Here is a 25,876-nt window from a genome sequence, read left to right on the forward strand (position 1 = left end):
TAACTGAAATATAGTTGGAAGGGCCCTGATTGGTTGACAGATGGTCATATTTGCTTCAGCTGTTGACTAACGCTTGTAATTTTCAAATGCCTGCCACAATTTTCTGTCGATGTCCAAATTGTGTGTTGTTTAATATTCACAAATTTTTGCTGTGTAGTGCATCAATTATTTGCAGTTGATGTCCAGCATTTGCTTCTGGACCAAACCGAAATTATCTGTGGATCGAACAACGGTACATAAGCCATGTGCACTACCGTAAACTACCGCAGATCTCTGAATTATAGGGGGATATTTGAATCTCTCAATGATCTTCCAGGAGCACTGAGAGCAACGCATAGCTTCGGTACCTGAATGGTAAAAATCCTTGTACCGTGTGGGATAAAAATTTGTACACCTAAGAAATGAATCTAAATCCGTCCACTTCATGCAAAACGCCTTCAGCAAAACCTGAAAACAATGGTACCAGTACCTGTCAGTTTTGACAAATTAAAAAAATTGAATTGGTTTCAAAACAAAGTGCATCTCAAAAATAATCTATGGAATTTGACCAAAATAAATCTTCTTGGTTGATCGAGAAAAAAACATTATTTTGTCATTGTTCAAATAAGAAGGTTACTTGAAGACTTAAACTGTTTGCTAGATCGCCAGCGATTTCAGTGAGATTATTTATCACGTTGCCAGTTCTTAGGAATTCCTATACGCCAGACTGTGAATAGAGTGACTGCATTATGAAGTGGTTCTGATCGCTTTTGGATTGGGTGACTGGTTCCGATAGGGCTTCAAATGGTCTCTTATGTGACCTCTTGTGTAGTTGTCGTGTTACGGATTGAATAACATGAGTTTTCGCACAGAATTGAATATAAATCTTTTCATATGCTTCGTTTTCTGCTTGGCTTTAGGATCTATCCAGAACAGAGCCTTCTTCTCAACTTGTTGTTTTGCAAGCTCTTTCACATTGTTGGCCTTAGAGCTTTGTTTGAAAATCCACTATTTATACCATTTGTATGCAATATTCTCTAAACTCCAAACAGTTGGTACATTTAGCCAAGTAGATCAATTTTAAACTATTTAATTTATTTTAGGGGTCGTCCATAAATGACGTAGCTTCTTAGGGGGGAGGGGGGTCGTCACGAATTTATGACGAAGTGTGACGAGGGGGAGGGAGGGGTCCTAGTTAGTGGACGTAGCATTTTGAATCAAGTCCGTAAAAAGAAAGGCGCTGAAAACATTGTATACAATTATTTTTTATCAAACTCCTTTTTTTTGACTTATAAACTTGGGTTATAAAATTATGATTAAGCTTCAAAACATTCATATGACAAAATTGAAAAACATATCTATGAAACTTTAGATTTTCTTGATAAATGCATTCAAACAGATGTTTTGTAGCTTTAAATAATTATGTGAATATTATATCATATTCGTGTCTAAAATAATAAATTTATAAATAAACAAAATAAAAGTTTAATAAACTGATTAAAAATTAATACTTTAACTACTTGGAGTACATTGTTTTGCCATTTGTTAACATGACATAGAGTCAGCCGTTTTAGTTTTATCCATATTTTCTATTGGGGCTTCATTTCTTCAAGAAAATAGAATATACTCTTCTTGGCAAATATTTCATTCAAAACAATATATTTATTCCGTGAATTATGCCTTCAATGTTAATAGGGATAATTGTATTAATATAATAATTTCTATAATGATCGCAAAAATTTTCTAAACATTCCAAATATTTCAAGTGTAATCATTTATATATCTGGCCACTGTTTGCTAAAAGGATTTGGAATTGGATAATATTAACGATGATTAATTTCAAATTAAAATACCCAGTAAACACACAATCGTATATAAACGTATATAAGAGTACAAATGTGGAGGCGATATACGTACATTTTATATGCAGTCTTATGGCGCATGTACGTATATCGCCTCCACTTTTATACTCATTTATGCTACCATATAAGAGTTTGTGTTTACTGGGTATTTTCTATTGAAATCTATTTCCTAACAACGAATAATTAAAAAAAATCCTCTAATATAACGAAATTTTAGTTCAATATATTATAAAATATATTGCACCCTAACTCGACAGTAACGAGCTTCATCATTCTAATCAAACATTTTTTCACATTTTCTATAGTAAACTTGTTTTTCATGATAACAACAGCAAAAGTAATATAATTTAGCCTATATGAAACTGAAACTAAAACCAAGGAAAATGTTTATTTAAAACTGTTTTCCAAATTACTTTTGAGCACTACTGTATATCAAACTGTTAGATTCCATGTTTCTCAACAGGGGGTCCGCGGACCCCCGACCATTTAAAAAGCACGCTGAAATGAACACCTTACAGCGAGTCGTTTTTTCGCCGTTACCAAGGTTGAGAAACAGTGGATTAGACTATCCTTATGTACATTTCAGTCAGTAATTAATATGAAACTTTGTATTGAACTTCTGCATTCCAATTTTTTGTTTCAACCCAGTCACTAAGGAAAACAAATAAAAATAGAGGGGGGGGGGGGGTTCTTGATATGCTACGTATTTTCCAGGGGGGAGTACCAGCATTTGTGACGAAATGCTACGAGGGGGGAGGGGGGTTTAAAAAATCAGTGAAAAAATTCTACGTCATTTATGGACGGCCCCTTAAAGGTTTCTTGAATTTCGACATAATTTCCTTTTCAAAATACCCTTGGTATTCCAAAAAATATTGACCTTAGTCCAAAACCATCAACGAATTTGATATTTTCAATGCATGGATCAAAAATGTAACTCAATTGTGGTTCATCGATCAAACGATTGCTAAGTTACATAATTGTAAAACTTCGATGTCGGCACCAAGTACTGTAAAGATTAAAACGCCTTTATAGCGTACACGGAGTCGTGAGTTCGAGTCTCACTAGAACGCATATTTTTTCGCAAATTCATGTCTCAATTTGTCATACAAACACACACTGTGTCTTCTGATAACAGTTTTTTAAAAGTAAAAGTGATTGCTATATTTTACTCTGAAATCCATCCTTTCTTAGCATGAGGTGTTCTTGAATATTAAACTGTTAGAAAGATTATTGTAAGGACTATACTACCGTAACCTGACCAAAAATTGATAGTACTGTGTAGTTAGAAAAAAAAAACAACAAGTTTCAATCTCAGTGCCTAAATTTTGACTGAAAATAAATGATTGCAGCAGTTGTATTCAGTTCCACGATATGAAAATAATCTATATAAATAAAAATGGAGTGGTGTTTGTATGTCACGAAATGGCTTCCAAACGGGTCAACCGATTTGAATGGTTATTTTTCCGTTTTGTTCGTCAAGTGTTCCGACGTGTTTGTGTGTATAAAAATCCCAGGATATTCACCGGGAAAGTCGGAAAAAACGAGCGTGAAGGAAACTTTCATTTTGTATGGGACGATCCAAAGCATTTTTCAACAGCCTACTTGATGGCAAGACGAAGTTTGCCGGGCCCACTAGTTCTGAATAAAACTGACAGAGACTGAATGCCGCATTCGTTAAAGACCGCACCTAACAACCCGTGCTGAAAAGCCACTTGTTTCAAGCGTTGCCTCTTAATAGTCAGCATCCTATATTACATCGTAGAAAGTCATTTCATTTACAAAAAAGTGAGAGAAAATTTAGCGCTGTCAAACATCAGCGTCAGCCTGCCGCAAGTGAGTGAGTTCTCTCGTTCACCTTGTGGTGTACAGAATGTGTGTTGTACGGATTGTGATAAAATACTTCTCTGAGTGTAGGGTTTCGTTCTACTTCGTCGTAAGCGCTATAATTCGTCGTATCAAACTTAAAATGTTCAACTTCATTTTCCAAGTATGATTTTGTGAAAGCTGTTATGGTTTGTACACTTGTACACCAAAAATGCAATAAAAGTACTGTATTTCGTTGAATAACTTCAGTTCAATTATCCACTTTGCACTTTTTCACTGAAATCGCATGGACGAACACGATTTGAGAGAAATGCTTAACGATCGACACCAGTCACACCACCTTTATGATACAAGTTTCTTCCCGCCCCCTGTGTGACTTACTTCGCCTATGGCAAACCTTCGTACTTCTTCACCGAAGGGTTCCATTCCTATCACACGCCGTAAAAATTCTATAATTCATGAAATTTTATGAAATTTTCTCAACGACTGCGTAAAATTGAGAATGTAAATTCAATCCGTCGTACTGAGAAAAAAAAGGATTGTGCTCATCAATGCGTGCGCGATGCCCACGTAAAAATACGGTTCCTTTGATTGTATTGTTTTCGCTGCACTGTGAGCTAATGCCATAATTGTTCGGTCAAAAGGAATTGTGTTCATAAGTTTGGACTGAATTTTGATAACGAAAAATGAATTTTAAAAGATATAAGTATATACCATCATGCCGAAGGAATGGAAAGAGATGCCCGTTGATGTATAAATTCTAGTAAAACATTTTATTATAGCGTTGATATGTTGTGTTTTAATCACTCACTATGTCAATGTGAGCCGTAAGTTGTGAGATGAATCTAGATACTGATTGCGACAGAAATGAAAACGATACGACGGATTGAGAATACGGAAAGATGCATTTTCTTTGCATTATTTCCAAAAAGAGATCAAGATTTATCAAAATCTTATTGTACAATGCTAAAGCCGTTTTGAGAAAGAATTGTTTGGCATCGGCTTATATCAGCATCATTCACTACAATACAGGGAAAAATTCAGTTCTCACTCAATGCTTAATACAATAGATACTAGCACATCACCCTAATGGTTAGTTGGAGACATTATAACTGCTTATGAATAAAAAACAAATGCCGAAATTTTCATCAAACACTTCTCCTTTTTTTCAAAAGCATTTGTTCTTTTGATATGTTATTCATATGGATTATTTAAGCTGCTGTTAAAAAAAACTCATTTTTTTCTGAATACCGACTACTTTTATTCCTAGTAATTCTTTGACGTGATATTTCACTTTTTGATTGATATTTTTTAACAGAGATCTCTTTATTTTAATGTAATACTCTTTGGTACTATATTGCCATAAACTGATAAAGTGTCACATTCCAATTTTTTTTATTATTTTGCCATATATCTGCAAAAATAACGAAAAATTGATATGTAGTTCTGTAGTGCGGTGAATCGCAAGTCAGTCACATCTGTAAAAAATAGGCATTGAAGTTCCAAAACTCGTTTTCCATACGAATATTCAAAAAATTCAGAGGATTGGAACAAGTTTGAATCCTAATTAAACTTTCAAAATTTGCTTTTCACTTCGATAAAAATATAAAGATGATGAAACGCGGTTCATTTTGTGCTACACGGTGCGGAAATTTGTAGTGGGATCGATATGCGGTTACTTTTCATTATTGGACAACTTGACTTGCTGTATTTTCCCACTTTTTCCGAACAAACCTTATTATTTCATTTGAGCGGATATGTAGAAAACTGAACTCAACTCAATTTTGGAGAAAATCTTAAATCTATCCATTCATTGATGACGCGTACAGATTTCAAAGACGGCCTACTTTGCCTAAAATGGTTTATGTCAATGACAATTCATGGGAAAGGGGTCGAAAAATGAAATGGCGCTTACGCCGCATTCCAGATTACGGCAGCGGATTATAAAAAAAAACGAATGCTTGTTTTATACCTATAAAATGGAATATCTTTGCTGTTATCCCCTAAAAATTGTTCATGTTTCATATAACTACGATGTGCTGCATTCCTTCAGGCTGCTTATGAGCACTAAAAACGTACAAAAAATAACGAAATAGAAAATTGAGTTTAAAACAAGACTGATAAGAATCCTTTGGGGCGTGATGAGTACGTGTGCCTTTGGGAGGGTTAGATGTATTCAAAGCAGTGATCACTAGAATAGATTTAAATGTACTGTAATATGTAAATATATTTCGTTTACCTATAGTCCTCCAGCATGGTCCTGTGATGTGTCCATCTTATTAGTCATCGAAATCATAAAAAAAATAGCATAATTCAAAAGTTGCCCTGAAACGAACGTGTGTAATATTATACAGATCCGCCGTAATAAAAGGGTTATTCATATATCGTGTCGAATGGAGACAAAAAAAAACTATTTTAGTTATTCGAAATGACTAGTAGAGATTTCCGCATGTGATGAACCTTATTTTAAAGCATCCCCTTATAAAGGTAAACTTTTTTTTATTATCAATTAGGCTCTGATTTGTTAGCAATATTAACAGGAAATAAAAAAAATTTCATTACAAATAGAATTACATGAATGTTCATTAAGTGGCCGTCTTGCCCAATTGTGTTGAAATGTAGGTTATTTTGGATGATATTCGAGAAGCTCCACAACTAGTACTTTTTGATTTTTTTTTTCTTTTTAAATGGCACAGCATGATGCTAAATTGATGGGTTTTTTAAGCTTTGGACAAAGTTAGAGAACAATTTGCTCAAGGTGGCACACTTGCCTCAAATCTCCCTACTGCGTTCTTCTAGCGTGTGACCGCACTGAGAGCTCAACGCATACTGAATTTCGTGCCGGAAATTATCCGGCTTGTAGGAATGCGGTTGTAGAACTCAGTATCTATAAACTATTCGTTCTAACTTGTTACTCAAAAAGTATGGGAGATAAACATATACTCTTCTCGAGAAAATTATGCGTTTTTGCCAGTAACAATCATTTAACCAAGTTATGATGAAAAAAGTGATTCTTAGGAACGTTTCACGAAAAACTTCACAAATGTACATAAATAACAACAGATATGCATACGGAGCCTTAAATAAAAATTGTTTCTTTCAATATTACATATAACTTTCCCGAACAAAGTTCGTTTTCAAATTCATATATACGAAAAAGAAAATTTCGTTCTCACTTTTACGTGAATCCCAAGCCCCATAAGAGAGTCGGAAGTGCAAATTTGACCATGCATTTGACGTTATTACGAAAAATCCTATTTTTTTGCCTTTTTGCCTGTAACTCAAAATTCAAAGCGATGATATATAGTTTTTTCGACATGAAATTGAATGTAAAATTCAAGTGAACATTTTGAGTAAAATATGAATTTCCGATAACACTCAAAATATAACAACTTGAGTTCGATTTTCACTAAGAAGACGCGTAACTTTTTGCCAAACTTCACATCAATTTGCCCATTTTATCCAATTGCAACGTATATGTAATGTTTAGGTTTTCGGTAGTTGTTAAACTTCCACTCGGCTGGTTAGCCGTAAAACTACGATTCATAATTAAAAACAAGTACTCAAAATATATTTTAACCTCAACCAGAAAACGTATTGCCTGAACTTTTTTGTCTGCAAATCAAAATTGAAGGCTATGACATGTAGTTTTTTCAGCATGAATTTACTTGCAGAGGTCAAGTAAATATTGTAGAGTAGAAACATACTTTTTTGACTACACTCAAAATTGTTATTACCAAAAAAAATAACATATACAATTTACATCCCGAGTTTGTTCGTCTATAAATAAAAACTCAAGGGTTTTCGGACACTTTTTTAACTCAAACATGTTCTTTCATATACTTTCACTATCAATTCCATGTCGAAAAAACTATATGCCATCGCTTTAAATTTTGAGTTACAGGCAAACAGGTCCAAAAATAGGGTTTTTTGTGATAGAAAGAAATTTTGAGTACAATCAAAAATTTGAATTTCTGCTCAAACATGTTCATTTAATTTCTACAAGTCAATTCATGCTGAAAAAACTACATGTCATAGGCTTGAGTTTTTATTTATGAACTAACAAACTCGAGAAATAAGTTGTTTATGTTGTTTTGCAGCTAAAAACAATTTAAGGTGTAGTCAAAAATTTTTGTTCTACTCTACAATATTCACTTGACCTCAGCAAATAAATTCATGCCGAAAAACCTACACGTTATAGCGTTAAATTTTGATTTACAGAAAATAAAGCTCAGGAAATACGTTTTTGTGTGGTTTTCAGGGTAAAATAAATTTCGAATGTTATCGGAAATTCATTTTTTTACTCGAACATGTTCACTTGAACTTCACAAGCAATTTCATGTCGAAAAAACTATATTTCATCGCTTTATATTTTGAGTTACAGGCATACGGGACGAAGAATAGACATATTCGTGATATATTAAGTAAAATAAATTTTGAGTGTAATCGAAAATTTCTATTTCTGCACAAACATGTTCACTTCACTTCTACAAGTAAATTCATGCCAAAAAACTTTAAGCCTTAGCCTTCAATTTTGATTTACAGACAAAAATGCTCTGGAAATACGTTTTCTGTGTAATCGGAAACTCATTTTTTTACACGAAGATGATCACTTGCCTGTTACAATAAATTTCATGTCGAAAAAACTACATATCATCGATCCAGAAACAGGGTTATTCATAAAATTTTAAATAAAAGAAATTTGGAGTGCAATCAAATATTTCAATTTCTGCTCAAACATCTTTACTTGACTTCTACAAGAAGATTCATGTCGAAATAACTTCACGTCATAGCCTTCAATTTTGATTTACAGACAAAAAAGCTCAGGAAATACGTTTTTTGTGTGGTTTTCTGGGTAAAATAAATTTTGAATATTATCGGAAATTCATTTTTTTTACTTAAACATGTTCACTTGACTTTCACAATTAATTTCATGTTGAAAAAACTATATGTTATCGCTTTGAATTTTGAGTTACAGGCAAAGGGGTTAAAAATAGGGTTTTTCGTAATATTTTGAGTGAAAGAAATTTTAAGTGTTATCGAACATTTCAATTTCTGCTTAAACATGTTCACTACACTAAGACAAGTAAATTAAGGTCTAAAAAACTGCATGCTATCGCTTCAATTTTTGTTGTATAGTTGAGTTTGTGAAAAAGCGTTTTTCTAAAAACTAGGCAGTGCGAGTTGGATTTGATTCTTCGACCTTGACGCTTGCTCTTGTGAGGGCGGGCGATGAGGGCAGGATCAAACATGTAGCGCGTTGTGCGCGTAGTGAAATGAAGAAGCACCGCGGATCGTTAATAGTGTTTGATCTATTGATCGCGTCGCTTGCTCCTGCGTGGGCGAGTGATGAACACTTGTTCGGCGTACAATGCGATAATCGAATTATTTCGCGATTCCGATTAGGCGTTATTATATCATGGATCACATCACCAACCATTGGTCACTCCCAGATCTTTACCTTATCTCACTAACCCAATACCCTTTCTATGACAACTGTGGAGATGCAGAGGTATACTCGGTCTCTAGTAACAACGGTTGTCTAACTAATATTCCTTTCCTTCCCGATGACCGTAAGGACGTGGCCAGCGCCGTTATTGACTTTTTATTGAGTTTTCACCCCCTTGGTTGAAGAAGAGTTAATCACCAAAACGGACACTTTTTTGAAATAGCGCGTATTTTGTGGAAAAACATTCCCGTACAATTGTACAAAAAACGTTTTTTTAAGCTCAAAACAATTTCAGTCACGTTTTTTCAGCGTATGCTACACTGTGTGATAGGGTGAGATTCTTAGCAGGCCTTGTCTCGAATATTCGCCCAAATGATAGAATGGATTTATACCTGGAGCACCGGAGCCACAAACATATTTGGTGATAAACGGTTCATTCTAGAGAAAGGTGGTTAAACCTTCATATAAGTGTGATAAGTGGCTTTTGCTAAAAACCTATGATCTAGTATTGAAGTTTATCACCAGAGTCAAACGCTTTGTTCTGACTTATAGAGAATAAAACCTTTTTTTCTTAAGTACATTATTTAGGTTAGTAAAATATATGATAAAAATTGTCCTAATAGCGAAGTCATGTCAAAATATAATACAGGAACCAAAAATAATATTCATTCACGAAAACAATGAAAAAAAACGCACATTTTACGTTGCACGATTTTTTGCATTTCCATAGGTCATACTGTATTTGATTTTTTTCGACTGTAATTTTCGATTACAGTCCCTCGTCACACTGCATCGTAAAATGTTCCAAAAGCCGACTGAATCTCGGGCACTAATATGATACTCAACGCGAGATTTTCATTATGAGCTATTTTGTATTCTCGATACAATATTTTATATATTTATCTGGTTTCTTCCACCTATTATTATTCTATACGATAGGCAATTGTGAGTGATAGATGAAAACTCTTTATCTTATTTAGCAAACAAGAATAGTACATATTAAAACATTGTGTGTGACAAAAAGGAGTACATTTGCTATCAAAAGAGTACGTAACCCTATCGCCGACTCCTCGCTGCTGCTCCGCTTGGGCTGGCTAGGGTGTAAGCTTGCTTCGGGGGGGAGGTTTCGGGGTCCGCGGCTTGCAAGTTTAATGTTTTTCTTCGCGAGTCAGTTTCGCGTTGGCGGGCAGCCTATACAGACCACGAATAATCTTCTGGTGGATGGTTGAGCAAAAAGCCAACAAGAAGAACTACAGCAGAACAAAAAATCGCGCGCGCGACGTACTTTTGTATTGGGAAACAACACGTAATCACCGGGTGCCGAATACTTTGAGCAATTCGCAACAAAAAAAAAATCGCATGTCGAGAATCGTTCGTATTGAGTTGACTCGAGTAGAAACGATTCGGAGTGCGATTGCACCACTGGATAGTTCAAGCACTCCTCATTCCGCTGGTTTCAGTTTGGTTTCGGTCTGTTTCTTTGACCTCCAATCCGGTGTGGCATCGAAGAAAGCCCCAGAGACCAATTTAGCAGCGGAAACAGTGTAAGACGCAAAGGTGAAAGATTGAAGTGAGCAGAAAATTTGCATCCTGCGCAAAGAACGTTTGAACGTTGTTGTGCAGCTGTTTGGACCGAGAAGAAGATTCAGAGTTGTCGAAGAAGCGTGTGGTGAGTTCATCCGACAAGAATTTCCGTCCGCGATTCCTCATCGTGCACACAGCTGTTGGTAAACTAGTTAGAAGAAAGCAACTTTTGAGGCTGCACTCTACAGCCTAACCTACCTTACGAAAGTTCTGCCTATGATCCATCACGGTGATCCAACCGATAATCCAACAAACTGTTATTTACACTGGAAACAGTAGTTGTGCAGCAAATGCCCGGCTTCCAATCTTGATCTCGTGGACACGTTTATTTTGTTCTGTTACTCGTGTTTGGTTTATAATAACCGGCGCGGTCTTTGGCCTGAGTTGCCTATTGCCATCTCCGTTCCTTGAGAAGCGTGCTGAGGAAGGCAGAAGAAAGCAGTGTCAGTGACAGCGCCAAGATCTCACACGGTGTGCAGCCAGCTGGAACTTCAACCAGCAGAACGTCGAACGTCGTTTCTCGTGGGGTTAACCGAAACTCGGAACAGCCGGTCGAAGTTCGTGGGTTGCGGATTTTGGGTTAATTTGCATGCTAAAGAAGAGCAGAGCCAGTTTTAGCAGGTTCGGAGCTTTTGTGACGGTGAACTTGTGTGAAGTGTTGAAAAAGTGTATGTGGATTTGGCGAGATTGTTGCCCCCTCGAGCAGTGAATTGTGACGAATCCGATTAGCACCGCAAGAGAATCGCTACAAGCGAAAGCCGTTCAGTCGTATAAGGTAAATATTGAATGAGTGGATTTTGCTTCCGATTTTTTCCAAAGTTGAGCTGGAAGCTGTTTTCGCGTATGGTTTGGTATTTGTGAGGTTCCTTTCGTTTTTTTTTATATTGATCGTCATAATATTAACAAGATATGCTTACTTGAGCGTTTCAATTGATTTCATTTAACAACCAGTTTCGCATGGTGTTTCTGGAATTTGATGATGATGCCATCATTGTTACGAAAATATGGATTGTGCGATATTTGCCAGAAAACCATTCGCCAGAAAACTATTCGCCAGAATGACATCAGCCAGAAAGTACCATATGCCAGAAAACCATTTGCCAGAAAGTACCATTCCCCAGAATCGCCTAGATTTTTTTTCAGATAAATCAAGTTTGCAATTGTAGCGGAAATAATCGAGCCGGAACGTTAACAAAATTTGTGAGATTTTTTTTGCGAGTATACTCATAAAAGTACAGGGTCCCTTGGACACGATCTCCAGTTCACTTAGTGAGCCAGCTTCGAATATCAATTTTGGGTATTGTAGTTCTAGTATTCTAATTGTTGGACTAGGTAACATGACTTCCATACGGTAAAAAACTATCTATTTCTCGAGCATTTAACAATCAACATCAGCATTTGAAGCTCTATAAATTTGAATTAAAAAGACAGCGCTTAATCCTGAGGGACGGTGGAACTAGAAAGAAGAAAACATACAAAAAAATAACAATTGCATTCAGCTTTATAAAAACTGCTCCACTAAGTATGAAAGATACTGCTTACTGATGTAAAGATTTGATATTCATTATGACGGGTAATGATGTAAGGGTTTTTTTTTAACATATGTTGTCTCTGTTAAATGGTATTATGATTTAAAAGACTTCACAAGAGATTCGCCATTCTTTTGAGCATAAAATATTCTTCAAAGTTTTGTTGCTTCTTATGGACTAATTCATTGAATATTTACGATTTCAAAATACGTTGTTATACAGATGTTATAGTATGCGATTATGTTATTCCATCATTATTGAATTTCATACAATTTTCCTTCTGAATTTTTCAGTTTCAATCAAATGTTTTTTTTTTATTATTATGAAATTTTCAGGGAATTATGGCTTGGAATATTTCACAAGTAGTCCTTTCTTTTCATCATAAGCTGTTCTTTTAAGTTGTGTTGCTGCTTAAGGGCTAGTTCATTGGATATTTACAAGATTGCAACTATCTGTGCTGTCAGTTCGCAAACCAAAGTTAAATTTACTTTAACAACTTTCATGAGAATAAGAAGATGCTATATATCAAGAATGGAGAATTCTTATTTTCCCAAAACCATATCAAGTAGCGATAGGCAATGAATCCTTTTGGAATACTTTTTCATGTACTGAAATGTAGGTGACCATTATCACTAAAAACCATTTGGTCTAACAACTACCGAAAAGCTAAACATTACATATAATTTGCAATTGGATTAGATTGACAAATTGATGTGAAGATTTGCGAAAAAGTTACACGTCTTCTCAGTAAGAATCGAACTCACGACTCCCCGATCTCTAGTTGGGGCGCGTTAACCACTACGCCATGAGAGGACTCATGAACGCAGAAGTTAACCTGAATTCGATTTCAGCTCAACTCAAAATTTTTTCGCAAATCTTCACATCAATTTGTCCATCTAATCCAATTGCAAATTATATGTAATGTTTAGCTTTTCGGTAGTTGTTAAACTTCCACTCGGCTGGTTGGCCGTAAACCACGATTCATAATTAAAACAAGTATTTATCGAGCAACGGACTCATGTTCCGTAACCGGTCGTTTGAGAACGTCGCGACCCATTGGAAGCCCACACAATAGAAACCTCAGCCAGCGCAGTTGCTGGCTAGTGTAGTGTGCTATTCCTATATCTAAAAAAACAATGCGCTCTCGGGCTAGGCATTGGATATATATATAGAAAGCGTTGTGTTTGGATGGGCATCTAATTCTTCCGAAAGAGGTGCACTTTGCGAAAGAGGACCACGTGATTATTGAGCTGAAATCGAATTCAGGTTAACTTCTGCGTTCATGAGTCCTCTCATGGCGTAGTGGTTAACGCGCCCCAACTAGAGATCGGGGAGTCGTGAGTTCGATTCTCACTGAGAAGACGTGTAACTTTTTCGCAAATCTTCACATCAATTTGTCCATCTAATCCAATTGCAAATTATATGTAATGTTTAGCTTTTCGGTAGTTGTTAAACTTCCACTCGGCTAGTTGGCCGTAAACCACGATTCATAATTAAAACAAGCATTTGGTCTATTTTTACCCGAATGTTGTTCCCTCGAATATCATTTCCCCGAACGCCAGATACCCGAATGACACTTTTCCCCGCAGTCCATTCTATCGAATGACCCGAAATTTGTATGGATCGTACATTTAGGATAGAATTACCCCCTTCTACTCCCCTTGCGTGATTTATGGATTAATTTATTTTATTGAAGTTGTTTATGGATGGCCCCAAAAATAGATGCAGTTCAAAATAGATAACAAATAATCTTCAGAGATAGAGTGGTGAACCTGGAAGAACGATAAAAAAAACAAGAAAAAATGCTGAGTTCGGAGAAACTCTGCGGAGAAACTTTAAAGAACCGCTGAACAAAAAAGGAGGGCGCATATCATATGAAATGATCATCACCCTGAAATATAAAAAAAGTTATGATAATTATGAGTGCCAACACATTTTCGAGGAAATAGGCCCCTTGAGAAAAAGGGGTATTTAGGGAACTGGCATTTGCGGAACTGGTGTTCAGGGAATCGACACTCGGTGTATCGATACTCGGGAGAAAGTAGCACAACCCTAATAAACTGCCCATTGGAAAGCAAAATATATCCTGCAGTTGTACGAGAAATTCAGTACAATACAGTATTCTGATGATGAACAGCTCGCAGTGAGAGGAAATGCAATTTTCTCGAATTTCAAACTAGGTAAAACAGCTTAGAGCAGTGATTCCCAAAGTGGGTGAATTCGCCCCCCTGGGGGCGATTTTCAGGCTCAAGGGGGCGAAAATTTGTAAAACAGAATTTGGGGGTCGAAAAATCCAGAAAGGGGGCGAAAAAGCAAACATGGGAACATTGGAGGCCACACAAGATTTTGCTGATGTCCAATATTTTATATAAGGACCATTTTTTGTATGTGAACTTTAAGGTCTGGAAGTAAATATTTCTGGCATACAGCAGATAAAATCGGGTTCCAACGATGCCAAAGACAAAAAAACACTATTTTTAAATATATTTTAAGAAATTTCAGAGATGCGTGGGATTTGAACTTCCAGAACGTCCGAAAAATTCGATTTTATTTTCTTTAACACTCTTTTAATAAATTAAATTGAAAAAACGATTTGAAAAAATACTGGATTTTCATATGTTTTTCAGGGTTATTAGATAAAGAAAAGCATTCTCAGAAACGTCATACATTTTTTACTCACAATTTTAAATAGCAGATAAATCACATAAAAATATGAAATCACAATTCACGGGTTGAGATCTAAAAACGAACAATGGCGAACAAATTCAATGCAGTTCACCCAAATATGACATATTCATGTAGAAATAAATCGTTTCCTCGGAAAACATTGCATTTGATTCAATGTTGGAGTACTTCCATTTGAGTTGAAACTGGACCGAACGTTTACCGATTGATTCAATAGCCTGTAATGCACGCAAGATATTGTTAAGATTGATATTATAACAGTCCAGGTTATTGATATTTAAGAAAATATTTTTAAATGTACATAATAGGTATTATACTATGATTCTTTGGATATATGAGTCGAGAACATTTATTAAAATATTTGAATCACATATCAGGGGGGCGATTCAAGATAAATATTGACCTCAAGGGGGCGAAAGTTGAAAAAGTTTGGGAAGCACTGGCTTAGAGTATTGTACCAAAACCTTATAGGCAAAAATCTCGCAAGAGATGTAGAATTACAGTGTTATATTGTCTCTGCTCTGTACACTAGCGGAAAGCTTGAAATGAAAAGATCGAGATTGTTACCGTACTATTAGATCAATTTAGTGTTGATGATGTGTCACAGGGCCTTCCTTATCCGAGTGGTTAGAGTCCGCGGCTACAAAGCACAGCCATGCTGAAGGTGTCTGGGTTCGATTCCCGGTCGGTCAAGGATCTTTTCGTAATGGAAATTTCCTTGACTTCTCTGGGCATAGAGTATAATCGTACCTGCCACACGATGTGAATGCGAAAATGGCAAGTTTGGCAAAGAAAGCTCTCAGTTAATCACTGTGGAAGTGCTCATAAGAACACTAAGCTGAGAAGCAGGCGCTGTCCCAGTGAGGACGTAATGCCAAGAAGAAGAAGAAGATGTGTCACCATGCATTAATTGATCAAAATCGACAAGAAAAATAATTCTGGGGAATGGTATTTTCTGGCGAATGGTACATTCTGGCAAATGTTTTTCTGGTAAATGGTTTTCTGGCGAATAGTTTTCTGGCGAATGGTTTTCTGGCAAATATCGCACAATCAAAATATGGGGTTTTACACAACGACAATGTATTGTGAATGCAACACAACACCCAGTGTAGGCCGGGAACCAATTCAAAGTGATAAATATGTTTAATAAACGGGTACTTTGACCGCTTTTCGTGAAATACAAGAATGGAGGAAATACTGTAAAAACATAAAAAAAATCAAAAAATGTAGCCTGTAAAAGTTCATTGTGTATGTTTTAACAAAAGTTTTGGTTTTCATGATTTTTTTTATGGAATCGAATAAAATACCTCGTAGTGATGTTTTTATGTCAATCAAATGTCAAAATCATATTTTATGAATACTTCATACTTTTCAAATGTTATAGATTGAATGTCTTGTCCCACCCGTTTTACTTTGCCCCAGTGTATCTTATTACGATTCCCATATAGTTTTAACTACTTGTATACAATGCCATAATTTCTCGTAAACTGGAAAACATTAATGAAGTAGGGAAAGACTGATACCTAGTTATAAGAGCCACGAATATAAATTAATGACTCAAATATTATTTCATCAAAATTAGCATTATGTATGTAATGGATTATGTTACAAATTGGGCTTTTCAAAATGCTATGACCACTTACGCAAAATTGTAAGTTTCAATGCTCATGGTAGAGCTAGCAAAAGATTTGACAGCTCCCTGTTGACATTGATTGACATTATCTTTCTAACAGGAGCAAAGCTGTATTGTGTAGTTCTGTCTGATCTTTCGACCTTGACGCTTGCTCCTACGGGGGCCAGCGACGAGGGCAGGATCAAACATGTCGCGCGTCGGTCTAGTAAGTGAAAAAGTGGCGTGATCGGTTAGTTCATTTTGATCCTTTGTCCTTGACGCTTGCTGCTGGGCAGTGCGTCAAAAAAGCCAAGTTTTTTTTTCCTTTTCGGGTCGCGCGCCTATTTTTTTCTGAGTGCTTTTATATAGCCGAGCAAACGAGTGAGGCTGAGAGTGGATTGTGGCTGCACAGTGAAGGATAAAGGATCAATGGATCGTTAAAATAACCAAAACGGCCGCTATGGAAAGCATAGATAGCGCCACCGTAGCCTTGTGTGTTTGACAGAACAGCAATGCTGTCACAATGGTAAATCCCATATACAGTGGCGCCATTGTTTTGATGCGGTGAGCAATGGCAAAAACTGCCTTCAATGATCCATTGGTGAGCTCGTTTCAGAACAGAACACCCCTTTTTACCTTTATTTTTGTAATTAAAAAAAAAACTTTGAATGATTCGACATTACAAGTGTAGACTTACGAAAGGTTCACTTTATTCAACAAACTTTGGATGGTTCGCCACTGTAAGTGTCGGCATAAGAATAAGAGTGTTCTATGATGTTCCAACCAATCGAGTTTTTTGTTTCTTTTCAAATAAGTAAAATATAATAACACATGCTTTCGTCCTGACAGCTGTAGGAATGTTACATTTAGGTACATATGTATTTAACATAACATAACTGTATTTGTTCAACAAACTTTGAATGGTTTGTCACATCAAGTGTCGGCATAATTTTCCACTACATAGATGTTGTTCATATCAAATGAAAATATTATATTTACAAATAAGCATGTATATATCTCACAAATCATTATTTATCATGGTCTAATCACTTATCAAAGTGAATCCTGTGACCCAACGATCCTTCCCATTAACAAACATCCCTCCCAGTAACCTTTGTGGAGATGCAGAGGCAAACACGGTCTCCAAATAGCAAAGGTTACACACTAACATTCCTTCCCCCAATCCCACCTGACTGCAAGGACGTGGCCAGCGCCGTTATTGACCCTGTATAAATAGAGGCACTGAATTATGCACATTGAAGAAGATTATGGCCAATCCCAGCCGAACTTCTAGTTGATTCTTTGTGCATTTTCACTGACTTCGGTCAATCACGGAATAGCAACCATTGATATGTGTAGTCAGTCTAAGCTAAGCTAAGCTAAGCTAAGCTAACATGAGCAAAGCTGTATTGCTAGATTGTAAAGTATAAAACCATCTTATTTCATGTCATAAACTAACTACATTAAAACAACGTTTGTACTTTTATTTAGGAAAACTTGTAGGAGAAAAACTACTAATTGAACTTTAACACTTCACTTTTTGCAAAAAATAAAATACTAAAATCACTAGTAAGGCAAATTCCTTTAAACTCTAATATTTTGCTAATCTTGACAGATAGGCCTATTTCGTCTGCGACTTACAGACTTCATCAGTGTCGAGTGCTCGACTTGAAGGAGAACTTGTTTAGGCAGGTTAATCTGTGATACGTGTATTCAACACATGAGTATTCTGTTTGAATATGCATATAACAGAATTACAGTCAATTCTCTCTTACTCGATATTCCGTATTTCGATATCGAGTTAGAGAACCATATTAAAAGTTGGTTTTCATGATTATCTGCATGGTCCCTTGGATCGCATTTGCATTACCAAATGGTACCTTCAATATGGAGTGATGAAGAGTTGAATGCATTTACCTAAAAATGCACGATTTTAGCATGTTTTCACCTATGAAAACAGTTGAACTGTTATTTTACCAAATAAACTTATGTAAATAAACAAACATGATAAATCACGTTTAGTATATGGGGAATTGGGGCCCAGATAGCCGAAGCGGTAAACGCGCAGCTATTCAGCATGACCATGCTGAGGGTCGTGGGTTCGAATCCCGCTGGTCGAGGATCTTTTCGTAAAGGAAATTTTCTCGATTCCCAGGGCATAGAGTATCTTCGTACCTGCCACACGATATACACATGCAAAAATGGTCAATCGGCAAAGAAAGCTCTCAGTTAATAACTGTGGAAGTGCTCATAAGAACACTAATCTGAGAAGCAGGCTCTGTCCCAGTTGGGACGTAACGCCAGAAAGAAGAAGAAGATATGGGGAATTCCCCTTTACTGGACAGAAAAAAAAATTGAAACGGCGTATCTGAATTACACCTCAAATGAAAGCCCATGAGTTGCCCTACAAAATGTCATATTTAGTTTTTTCACCTAGATCGGTTGGTAAGATAAAAATCGATTTGAAAATCACTAATTTTTTTTATGAAAAACTTGTTTTTCTCGATTTGAAGTACTTTAAAAATTTGTATACCATGCTTATCTTAAAGCAGGCCTGCCCAACCTTTTTGAACCGCGGGCCAAATCGCAGGAAAAAAATTGTGTCGCGGGCTACATTCTTAAATGCACACAAATTCCCATGAAGTCTGACAAAAGTCTGTAAATGAAGTTCATAAAACCTGACAAAAATCAGTGAATGGAGTCATTTGAAGAAATCAAAAAAAGATAATTGCTGCTAAGCATTCTGATGGATATTGTGAGAATTTCTTTAAAAATAATATAATAATCTAGTCCAGAATATTTTGAAGAATCTACCCAAGAAATTTTGGATCTCGAAATTTTTTATGAATTGTACTCCGAATTCTGTTCTGAATCCAACCTAATATTATTAGCATGAATCGAAATGTGCCAAAAATTCTGAACAAACCTTTACGAAAATCTTGGTCAGAATGTGCAAGATTTTACAAGAATCGTGCCTATGATTCTTTCAGAATCTCTTTCAATAATCATTTTGAAATGCCACCTAGAAATCTTTGAAAATACTAAAAAGTATTTCAAAAGAAACCTGTTTATAATTTTATTATAAACTCGTTAAGTGTTCAGGCAAAACGTAATATAGCGTTATGATGTAATCTTGCCCAGGATTCTTGAATATTGTGTATTGAATTCGTTGAATATCTTGGTTATGGAATCCTGGTAAAAAAATTTGTGAGAATCTTGCAAATAATGAGGCTGATTTGCTGCTGACAAGAAAACTAATCGTCAAACTCGATACGTGGGAAATTAACTGCATGAAATGCTCAAGAAAATTATATTTCTTTGATCGCAGTACGCAGTTGAGAAGAAATTTCATTTCAAATGAGGCTTTCTTTAGATTTTTTTCTTGCCTCATTCTTTACTTTTCTTTAGTGAAACAGCAAACTTAGCTTAATTCGGGAAAGTCGTGTCCAGAATTCTTAAGAAATCCTGTTTAAGATTCTGTAAAAAGCCTGCCTTTTTTATAATCCTGTCAAGTTGTTGTTGTTGTTGTTGTTGTTGTTGTTGTTGTTTGAGAGGGACTTTAACCCGAAGGTCATTCGTCCCTAAATCCTGTCAAGGATGAATGTCGAATGAATGAATATCGACGGAAGTCATGGTAGAAACATTGTTTAAATATCCCGAATTTGAGATTTAGAATTTGAATCAATCATAAAACTAAATATCTACGAAGGTTAAAACAACAAAACAATTTAAATAACTACTAAGCTACAACATTAGGTTGGAACTAAATTGAATGATAATAAAATAGGCTTAGAATGTTCTAACTTCGGGTTGGTAGAATATTCACCGGGCAAGATATGAGAAGAATCTTCGAACCCTCCGCGGGCCGTACAAAATGAGGTCGCGGGCCGGATGCGGCCCACGGGCCGTACGTTGGGCAGCCCTGTCTTAAAGTTTATATAACGTGGGGTAATCATGCCAAATTTCAACATAATCCGTGCAGTTTTACTATATTTATATCAGTTTTTGTGATTTTGCATGTTTAATAACATGATATCATTGGGGGTCATTTGTTCCACTTCCCCTTAATATAAAAATCTAAAATTTTGCAAAACATCTTCTTTTATATAGTAGAACAATCCCTGAAAATTTCAGCCTGATCGGAGAACATCAATACAACTTCCCTTGGAAAGGGGGTTGCGGTTCTCGCGAACTGGCTCTGAAATAGTAACGTTAGAATAGTAACGTTAGAAAAATCTGACAGTTTCAACTTGTTTGGAACCATTGTGGCTAGTTTGGGGTTCCCTGGAATCGATTCCTGTGGCATCAATTGGATCCCATGTTTGACCCGCACAAACTGACATATTATTCTTCAAGTGTTTGTAAATGATGCATCATATTATACTATCTGCAAAAAAACTTGAAAATTTGTGTATTTTTCCAGGGTTCTTCTTCTTCTTCTTCTTCTTCTTCTTGGCATTAACGTCCTCACTGGGACAGAACCTGCTTCTCAGCTTAGTTTTCAAATGAGCAATTCCACAGTTGTTAACTGAGAGTTTTCTTTGCCAAAGTTGACATTTTTGCATTGAGCAATTCTCGCTGAAACCAGGCCGCCATCGGCACCCATCGTTAGAATTCCAATTTTATGTCACTGATCGCTAGTTTTCGATAAAACTTAAGGGTGGTCCTTTCTGTTTTCTCAAATTGGTGGACCCCTCGTACGCCAGCTAGCTAAACAGTTTGCGAAAAAGCCCATTTTTTTATACGTTTTGGGTATTTCTTCACGTGATATGTCTCATATTTCGCTTAGAACACATAGCAAACTTAGTGGCATCGTATAGAGAAAGGATATAGCTTTCATTGAAAGTTAAAAAAAAAAATGAATTTTGTTAGAAAAATCTTTTTTTCACCATTAGTGCACCGCTCGTTTTGAATTCTGAGATCACCATCAGAAAGCTGAGGAAAAATTGCGTAAGATAGGCTACAGAAACTAGGTGAGAAATGGTATTTACCCTATGAAATGAACGATTTTCTAAATCATGTTCTACGATTTTGACGTATATGGCGAGTGCAATCAATGAGAACATTATTTTTTGTACAACAAAGAAACAAGTTTTCAATCTTTGGTGTTTTATTCAAGTCGAATGAAGAATAAGAGTATTATTTTGAGTGAAAAAATCTAGCGGCCATCTTGGATTTTGACGCCATCTTGGGTTTAGTTAGTAGAATGAATGTTTCACCTTGATAGCACATGTAGCATGTCGAATTCAGAGGCTACCAATAAAACAAGGTTACGTATACTCTTCTTCTAATTACTCTTTATTTTCCTGACGTTACGTCCCTACCGGAACCGAGCCTGATACTCAGCTTTATTAGTTATAAATACAGGCTATGAAATAGGAATTTTCTTTTATAATGCGATTTATAATGTCAGAATAATTCTTCGGCAAATCTTTTTTTTTTTTGAATTCAGTTATAATGAATAAATAAAAATATTGAATAAATACCGTCCCAAACCATTGATTGAAATAAACAAATATTTTCTTACCATATGCTTTTTTGTCATTGAATGAAGTTTATTAATTGCGCGTTTTTTTAAACGTAAAATATTGCCAAAAGTGCATTAATTAAGAAAAGAAATCTTAAATTTTTAAGCAAAATAAAATTCTTGATTTTCTGAACCATATAGTATCGTTTTTACTACCGCCCAACATGCATGAGAAAAATAGCGAAATTGAAACATGAGAATCAGGCTTTGCTCTAATGTGGACGTAACGCCGAAACGCAGGTGTATCATCTTGAGGTTGGGAAACATGGTGTACATCTTGGATTTAGATGCCATCTTAGTTTTTAGCAGTTGAATGATTTTTACCATCTCAATTAATTTAATTATAAGGCCTCCGTTAAAAAAAACATCAGATTCTTTATTTCTTATCTAATCTCAGCTGTTCAACTTATTGTTCATTTCGATCATAGGTTTTAAATAAATGAAAGAATTAATGCTGTTTTTCGAATCGAAGATATGCAGAATAATCATTCAGATAGCAAATAAGCGTTAAAAATCCTATTTGATAATTTGTTTTTGAAGCTAGTCAAGTTGAGGAACTGGCTATGTTCCAGTAGGGACGTAATGTCAGGAAAAAGAAGAACAAGAAGAAGAGTAAGTGTAACGGTAGCATTAAAATTCAACATGATGAGTGCTAATAAGGTGAAAACTCATTCTACTACTTAAGACCAAGATGGCGTCAAAATCCAAGATGGCCGCCAGATTATTTCACTCAAAATAATACTCTTATTCTTCACTTGACTCGAATAAAACACCAACGATTGAAAACTTGTTTTTTTGTTGTTCAAAATATAATGTTTGCATTGATTGTACTCGCCATATACGTCAAAATCGTAGAACATGATTTAGAAAATCGTTCATTTCATAGGGTAAATACCATTGCTCACCTAGTTTCTGTAGCCTATCTTACGCAACTTTTCCTCAGCTTTCTGATGGTGATCTCAGAATTCAAAACGAGCGGTGCGCTAATGGTGAAAAAACGATTTTTCTAACAAAATTCAAGATGGCGGCCAAATTCAAAATGGCTGCCAAATTTTTTTTAACTTTAAATGAAAGCTATATCCTTTCTCTATTCGATGCCACTAAGTTTGCTATGTGTTCCAAGCGAAATATGAGACATATCACGTGAAGAAATACCCTATATTTATCAAAAAATGGGCTTTTTCGCAAACTGTTTAGCTAGCTGGCGTACGAGGGGTCCACCAATTTGAGAAAAACAGAAAGGACCACCCTTAAGTTTTATCGAAAACTAGCGATCAGAGACATAAAATTGGAATTCTAAAGATGGGTGCCGATGGCGGCCTGGTTTCAGCGAGAATTGCTCATTCGTATATTGTGTGGCAGGTACGATGACATTCTATGCCCAGGGAAGTCAAGGAAATTTTCATTACTAAAAGATCCTGGACCGACCGCGAATCGAACCCAGACACCTTCAGCATGGCTTTGCTTTGAAGCCGCGGACTCTAACCACTCGGCTAAGGAAGGCCACTTTTTCCAGGCTTCATAAATTTGCATCTTTGCATCAAACTTACTTCATTTTCATGTTTTTATATCAGTTTCCCGGGAAATTACAGTTTTATTTCCTTTTCCAGACAAGTCAAGTCCCGGGAATACTAGAAAACTTAGATAGAAAGATCAACCACCCTGACAACATTCATATTCAATAAACATTCCACCTCCAGATGTTGCTGGCAGAGTACCTATCCACCATTTTTTTTTTCGAAACCCGCGACATTAAAAATCCTCAAACTGACAATGCTTTGTTCGCGATCGATCGCGGAGCCTGGAATGGATATCATTGAAGGAGACCATATGGCAGCGACTGCAACTCCAACGTGATGCCAAAAATCGGTCAACTTCGAGTTTTGTCCCTCTTGCACAATTGGGCCCCAAACGAACCAAGATGCGATTGATAGGCAGTCAGTCAATGGGTTCGGTACGCGACGCAGCCATCAACCGATCAATCAATCGCGTGGTGCGAGGTTCTGTACCCACATTTCAGCTCAATTGAACAGTAGGGTGGTTCAAATTACAAAAATCTTTGAAAACCACCCCAACGAGTCTTCGATAGCTTCGATATGACACATCATGGAAATCACTATATAAATGTTAAAAAAATTCGCAAGAACAGAGATTTTGCAAAAATATTAAATTTAGAAGGTCGGTGGTGATTTAAAGATTGTCCAAAGACGATGTTGGTTATTATATGGAAATTACATCATAACTTCTAAGCGTATGTTCTCAAAGTGATAATTTATTCCTCAAACCATCATAAAGTATGTTCCTGAAGAGAACATTCCAATCCCATCTCTCGGATAAGAGATATTCATCATTTCGTTTGCAATTTAAAACTTAGATTTAACGTTAGATTTAGAACAAAAGTAAGTCAAAACGAGTCATTTACGTTACGTAAAAATGCTGCTTTTCTTTATAAAAGCTCGTATAATAAATTTCAGAGTGATTCGTACTAGCATCAACAATAGTTATGATGATTCTACTTGTATTAGAAGTATCATTTTGGTTTCTTAATATAAATTTTCACATGAAGCTTCAATGTCTTAAGGTCATCATTAAATCCTTATCAAAACAATAGAACTCTATTTTCATCATAAGAATTATAAAGCAGAAATTGAAGGTGGAATTTTTGAACATTGTTTTTTTTTCATTTTCAAGCACCCTATTGAACGATACACTCCGACAAACCGAGGTTGGTTTGTCGTCTCGATCGTCGTCGGCGGCGGTTCGGGTCAGTACAATTAATGTGTCACTCCTGGCTTGGGGCTCATCGACCCAGAAGAAAAAGAAACTCAAACGAACCGAACCGAACAAAACGTTCCAAAGTGGACAGATTTCTACTTGCGATAACGGAAACGCCGTTTAAGGGCATAAGGTAATCGGATTTGGAAATGAGGTGTAAACAAGGTTATGCTGTTTGGCAATGCGCGGCGGTAATTGTAAGATGACTGACTGGATATGGAGGCAATGAATAGTTGAAAGTGGTTGTAGGTCAGTATTCAGAAATCTTAAGCTCATAGTGGATTTTAGTTTAGATAATGATATCACAAGATAATCTAGTAATGCAGAAAAGCAACAGGTCCAATGGAATTCATGTGTAATGTTGGTTTTGGATGGTCTGCATACTTTATTAAACAACGTTGTAGGTCACCCAAACTATCCTGGATTTTAGAACATGTTGTCTATAGTCGAGACAGCTGTGTTTTTCCGCAATTCAGAAGAGTCCAGACTTCGTAGGTATTTTAACATACACATATTTTGAATTTTGTTTATTAATTTTTCAAAAACACAATGTATCAACAGAACCGTAATCCTATATTTTTTGAAGAACATTTTAAAGAAAATCAATGAAATAGTCATTCATATCATCGTACAAATATTTGGGTTATTCTCTTAAGTATGATGTATCGTGCAAAAGTTTGGGATCACCTGAGCCGCTGTTAAATGTTTTGTTAATAATTCTGCCATTTTTCAACGGATCCTATAAGTTCATAGCTTTTTTTTTTTACGTATATGATAGTGCGTACATACTTGGTATGAGATTTCGCAGAATGTTTGTATTTTAAGCATGTACTGGTGACCCCAAATTTTTGCACGATACACCATACTGAGAAATGAACCCAATCTTTTGTACGATGACTTTAATGGCTATTTAAATAATATTAATGAGTTTTCAGATTTTCGCCAAAATTTCACTCATAAAATATAAGATTACGGTTCTAATGACGCATTGATTTTAAAATTTTGATCGATCCAATGCTGAGAAAGTTAGTCATGTTTTTAAAGTGTTTT

At 35.9% G+C, this 25,876-nt stretch overlaps 1 protein-coding gene across 3 annotated transcripts in view; it reads left to right on the forward strand.

The window, feature by feature from the left end:
• Positions 1-25,876, forward strand: part of LOC5577896 (serine-rich adhesin for platelets) — a 404,297-nt gene that overhangs the window by 106,809 nt on the left and 271,612 nt on the right. For 2 of the 3 annotated variants that reach the window (XM_021847138.1, XM_021847140.1), the window contains exon 1: positions 10,285-11,473. The exons of the other annotated variant lie outside the window; for it this stretch is intronic. The gene's annotated coding sequence lies outside the window, so the exon portion shown is untranslated. Of the gene's footprint in view, positions 1-10,284; positions 11,474-25,876 lie in introns of those variants that run through there. 3 annotated transcript variants of the gene reach the window in all.

The sequence above is a fragment of the Aedes aegypti genome, chromosome 2 (genome assembly GCF_002204515.2).
Source record: "Aedes aegypti strain LVP_AGWG chromosome 2, AaegL5.0 Primary Assembly, whole genome shotgun sequence".
Taxonomy (NCBI): domain Eukaryota; kingdom Metazoa; phylum Arthropoda; class Insecta; order Diptera; family Culicidae; genus Aedes; species Aedes aegypti.